The sequence below is a fragment of the Elephantulus edwardii genome, unplaced genomic scaffold (genome assembly GCF_000299155.1).
Source record: "Elephantulus edwardii isolate Elephantulus edwardi_28Jun2011 unplaced genomic scaffold, EleEdw1.0 scaffold00188, whole genome shotgun sequence".
Classification (NCBI taxonomy): domain Eukaryota; kingdom Metazoa; phylum Chordata; class Mammalia; order Macroscelidea; family Macroscelididae; genus Elephantulus; species Elephantulus edwardii.
The window spans coordinates 1,978,468-1,984,467 of NW_006399938.1; the positions used below are offsets into that span (position 1 = coordinate 1,978,468).

General features: G+C 40.4%; 1 protein-coding gene across 1 annotated transcript in view; it reads left to right on the forward strand.

Moving 5' to 3' along the window:
* The window catches only part of TLL1 (tolloid-like 1), a 374,269-nt gene that overhangs the window by 177,266 nt on the left and 191,003 nt on the right, over positions 1 to 6,000 (forward strand). The gene's annotated exons all lie outside the window — the stretch shown is intronic.

Sequence of the window (6,000 nt, forward strand, 5' to 3'; positions counted from 1 at the left end):
ATGTTGGCAAAGAACAGTAAGATCTTTGACAAGGTGGATTGACACACTGACTCCCAAATGGGGTCTTGTGTGTCAGGAAATGTGAGGATGGCACAGGATAGGATAGGGGTCAGGTCATTTGTTCATAGGGTCACTATGAATCAAACTTAACTCAATGACACATATCAATAATAACTGAGAAAATTTGCTATTAATGACCTCTCCAAAGTGCCAATGGACAATGATATAATTTAAAGACAAACATGCACCTGATCCAAGCCATGATTTTTTTCCAATAACTTGTTATATATCTGAGAGTTGAACAGTAAGTAAAGATAACAGAAGAAGAATTGATCCTTTGTGTTGATGTGTTAGAAATTTTGAATATTCTATGGGCTGCTAGAAGAACAGACATGTGCTGGAGAAAGTGTAACCAGAGTCCTTAGAGGCAAATATGGTGTCACTTCATCTCACCTCTTTTGGCATGTCACTAGGAGAGGCTAGTTCTTGGAAAAAGACATCTTGTTTGGAAAAGTGGAGGGTCAGAGAAAAAGAGGAAGATCCTCAGCAAGATCAATTTGCACAATGACTTTAATAATGGGCTCAAGTATGTTAGAGATGATCAGAGTGGCACAAGATAGGGTACCATTCGGAAACATTGTTTACAGGGTCACAATGTGTCGTACTTGACTTCTTGATGACGTCTAACAGCAATTACCTGTATGTATGTGCATGTATAATTAAACTACAAATAATTGCCATTGAGAGAGAATCTACGTGTAGCTTGCCCTCCTTTGTGTTAGTGGGTATAAATAGCATAGAAGATATTTGCTTATCTTTTTCTTGTGGATAAACTGATAAAGTTTGACCTACGACATCCCCATACCCACCAGGACAACACACATACATCACATCACATCACACACACATGTATGTGTTATGTGCCATCGAGTCACTTGTGACTCATAGAAACTCTATTTACAATAGCCCAAACCCTGCTCTATCCTGTGTGAATTTCACCATCTCCAACACACCTACCCCGACTATCCCAGTCACTGAATCAATCCACCTCATTGAAGGTCTTTCTCTCCTGCGCTGTCCCTCCACCCTCCCAAGCATGATGTCCTTCTCCAAGGATTGGTCTCTTCTTGCAACATGTCCAAAGTATATCAGACAAAGCTTCAAAATAGTTTCCTCCAAGGAGAAGCCTGAGTCAACCCTTTCTAGGATGAACCTTTTTATTTTCTAATTGATGTTGTTGTTGTTATGTGCCGTCGAGTCGTCTGCGACTCATAGCGACCCTATGTACAACAGCCCTAAACCATGTTCTATCCTGTGCCAATCTCATTGCCTCTGACACACCCATCCCGAGTACCCCAGTCACTGAATCAGTCCACCTCATAGAGGGTCTTCCCCTCCTGCGCTGTCCCTCCACCCTACCAAGCATGATGTCCCTCTCCAAAGACCCATCCCTCCTGACAAAATGTCCAAAGTATGTCAGACGAAGCCCCAGAATCCTTGCCTCCAAGGAGTAGCTTGGTTTAATCCTCTCCAAGATGAATCTGTTTGTTTTCCTGGCAGTCCATGGTACATTCAATACTCTTCTCCAGCACCACAGCTCAAAGGCGTCAATTCGCCTTCTATCCTCCGTAGTCATTGTCCAACTCTCTGATGCATAACAAGTGATTGTAAAAACCATGGCCTGTATCAGGCGGACCTTAGTCTCCAGAGAGACACTGTTGCTCTTGAGTATTTCTCCAGCACCACAGCTCAAAGGCATCAGTTCTCTTTCTATACTCCCTTGTCATTGTCCAGCTCTCTTGATGCATAAAAGTGATAGCAAAGACCATAGGCTGTATCAGGCACACCTTAGGCTCCAGATTCCCATCATTGTTCTACAGTACTTTGGAGAGGTCTCCAACAGCAGACTTTCCTATTGCAATATGTCTTTTAATTTCCTGACTCCTGGTGCCAAGAATGTTGACAGTGGAGCCAAGCAAACAAAAGCTGTTAACAGTTTCAATCTCTTCACCGTCCATCATGATGCTGCCAATCGGCCCAGTGGTGAGAATCTTTGTTTTCTTGATGTTGAGCTTCAATCCATATTGAAGGCTGCAACCCTTGACCTTCTGCCGCAAGCTCTTCAGTTCCTGCTCAGTTTCAACACGCAGGATTGTGTCATCTGCATAACACAAATTGTTGATAAGTCTACCTCTGATCCTGATGCCCCACTTCTCCTTATAGAGACCAGCTTCCTGGATAATTTGTTCTTTATATAGATTGAAAAGATATGGAGATAGCACACATTCTCGACACATACCCTTCCCATTTTTGAAACATGCAGTATTTCCTTGCTCTGTTCTGACAACTGCCTCCAGTCCAAATATAAGTTTCACATAAGCACAATCAAGTGTTCTTGGATTCCCACTCCTCTCAAAGTCAGCCACAGTTTCTTGTGATCCACACAGTCAAATGTCTTTGCATAGTCAATGAAACACAGGTAGACATTCCCTTAGTACTCTCTGATTTTGGCCAAGATCCATCTGATATTTCTTTACTGCCTGTTAAGCAACTTGCAAGGATAGGTGAGTTTAATATCCACATAAATGCATTGAAAAGATTGATATTTTGACTATCTACAAAAGTGACTTACAATCCACCCAGTAGCCCTGGTTGGTTTATGATCCACCTAAGTAATTTTTATTTTATATCTCTGTTAAAAAGCCACATCTTGAATTTTGCAAGGAGCCAAAAATGTCAGTGATGATGGAGACCTTTTGATCGACAAGATGGAGAGAAGTACTGTCCTTGAGAGCTGAGTCCCTCTTCCTAAAATTTCCTCCATCTAAAGGAAAGACACCCAGAATAAGCAAAGCACTTCTGAAAAACAAAAATGAAATGGGATACACAGCAACAAATGGTTCTGACAAAACTGGCCTACTATCCACAGAAAGTTGAAACAGGATCCATATTTCATACTGTATAGAAAAACCAACTCATGTTTCGTGGAAGTCCCAGTCACACAGCAGTTCATATTCCCCTGGCTGGAAATACTCACCTCAGAGGACAGCCTGCTCTACTTCCGTACCCATTGTCAGCTACCCTCAGTAGTGCTGCACAGGTGGCCCCCGTCTGTCTCTCCATGTACCTGAGTACCTACGTTACAGCATCCAGCCTCTTATCTCTCCCACCCCAGTAGCATAGTTCACCAAATCCCAATGCGTACAAATCCCTGTCTGATACAGTCCTCAACCGTTCATCAGGCTCAGTACAAACCAATCTTCCCACCACATTCTTACATTGCAGCATCAACTGCATATATCGGATTTCCACTGAGTCCAGCAAAACTCACCCGGTATCCAATTAAGTGAAAACTCAAAAACATTATATTTAATAAAACAAGCAAACACACCAGAACCCCCAACCCATGGTGGATCATAGACGTAAAAGTAAAGGCTAAAACCATAAAGATCAGAAAAGACAAAATGGGACCAAACTTAGAAGGCTTAGTCTATGATATAAAAGGCTGGCAAATTCAGCCAGAAATGCACAATAAGGAAAGGATAAAATTGATTAATGGTATCTTCTAAAGATTGAATCCCTGTGTGCACCAAAAACTCGTTCCAAAAGGGTGAACAGAAACTCTACTGAGTAGGAAAAAACATTTGACAGTATCATCTCAGACAAGGTTCTCATAACAAAAGTTTACAGAACACTATGGGCCTCCATAAGAAAAAGTGATAACCCAATTACAAAATAGGCAAAAGACATGGAAAGGCTTATCAAAGATTGAGACATTTGGATGCCCAACAAATACATGAAGAAATGCTCAAAATCACTGACAATAGGAGAGATGGAAATCAAAACTACAAGGAGATACCATCTCACCCTAGTAGCAATTTCAATGTTTAACAGAACAACAAACAATAAATGTTAGAGAAGATTTGGAAAGATTGAAACTCTTCTGCAGTGTTGATTTGATTGTAAAATGGTGCAACCACCCTGGAAAGCAGTTTAATGTTTCTTCAAAAAGCTGACCACAGAAACTTCATATGGCCCAGCTATTCCACTGCTAGGAATGTATTCCAAGGAAATTAGTACTGAGACACAAATGGAGGTTTTTACAACAATGTTCATAGCAGCATTATTCATCATCACAAGAACATGAAAACAACTCACATATCCAACCACACCTGAACGGATTGAGAGATTGTGATCATTCATACAATGGTATACCAAGCAGCACTTAGGAGCAACAATTTCAGAAAAATACTACATAATTTGAGAGAGATTAGAGAGCATTATGCTGAGTAAACAAACTCAGTCTCATAAGGACAAATACTGCATAAGACCATTTTGTAAAAATAAGAGGATAACTTGTAAAATGTGCATGTGTATATCCAAGTAAGGATAGGGGAATGGGTAGGAGCAGAGGAGTGAGCATGGGTAGAGGGGAAATCACAGGATTGCACAATCTGATGTGTGGGGCGAGGAGATAAAGGAAAAGGGAGAGATCCAGCAAGAACCTGAAAAAAAACGGGTTAATGGTGGACATGTTCCAATATTGACTAATTTTATAAAACTCAATATACGGGAATGGTTGTATGAAAAATAATGTCAATGAAGGAAAGTGTGAAACATAAAAACAAAACAAAAAATCCAATATGTACATGAATGAAACATAATGTATATGAATAATTATATGAATACCAATGAAAATATGAAAAAATTTCTTCTATCTGAGTGAAATTATTTTAGCACTGAAACAATTGAACTTGCTTAACTGATAACACTGATAGCCAAGAAAAAAGAAAAAAAAATACCACCCAGCAAAATGAAACAAATGTAGAAAAACCACTGGGAGAGTGGCCCAGAAGATGCTCAGCTGCATAGGTGCCAAGTTATAGTGGTAGAAGTGGGTAGATTTGGCTCACAGGGAAGGTGACAATGATGGGAAGTCAGCCCACAGAGCAAAGGCAGCCAGCATACCAGAGTGTCCTGTAAAGGTGAGGAGGCCGGGGTGGAGACCTGTGTGAAGGAGCCCTAAAGGAAGTTTCCTAACGCAGGCCTACAGAAAGGCTAGTCCAAAGGGGAGTGAGAAGTGTATTCCAAGGTCGCTAAGATAAAACTGGCCCAGGAGTGCTGAGAGTACTAGTTTGAGGGAACTGGGTGCTGTTTTCAGAATGTTGGGCATGTTTGCCTGTTAAACAATTTTATCTTACAATTTGTCATTATACCGGCCTAGCCTTCATGTTTGCCCTGCAAGTTATCCCCAACCTAGACCAGTTTTAGTATTAGATCAGTAAGTTCAGGGGCCAATTGCAACCAATAAAAGCTGTAGAGGAGAACAAGAACAAATCCAAACAATAATTGTGTATGGGGAGAGAAAGAGAGAGAAAGCATGCAGTTAGTGTTAAGATGTTACATATGTGAAGAGACAAAAATTTTAGAAGGGTGAACAGACCCCTTTTAAGCATAAGTTGATTCCTCTCCTATGATATTATGTGGGAACACTTATAGAAGCAAAGAAAACCTGTTCATTTCGAATCTATACCTGTGGTTTACTGTTTATCTTCTTAAATGATAATGACTTTTATTTGCTGTTTGTAAAGTTTCATTGCATGTGCTACTTTCCTGGATTGAATAATTTTTATTCTAACAGGCTCGTGACTACTTGTTGTTTAGAATACAACTTACGTCTACACTCACATGTACACATGCTTACCTGCCATTCTATACCTAATGTTTCTCTGTAAATATTTAAGGGTTGGTGTTTTATTGTGTGTGTGTGTGTGTGTGTGTGTGTGTGTGTGTGTTTGGGGGGGAGGCGTGTTGTTTGGATTTTTTTTGTGAACACCTACATCTCCTCTATTCCAGAGACCCTTAGAGAGTAAGACACTGTGAAATACATTTTTCCTTTTCCTTTTTAAAATACTTGAGCACCACAACAAGATAAAGGTAAAGAATCCAATAGAAAAATGGGCACAGGATATGAACAGGCACTTCACCGAAAATGACATT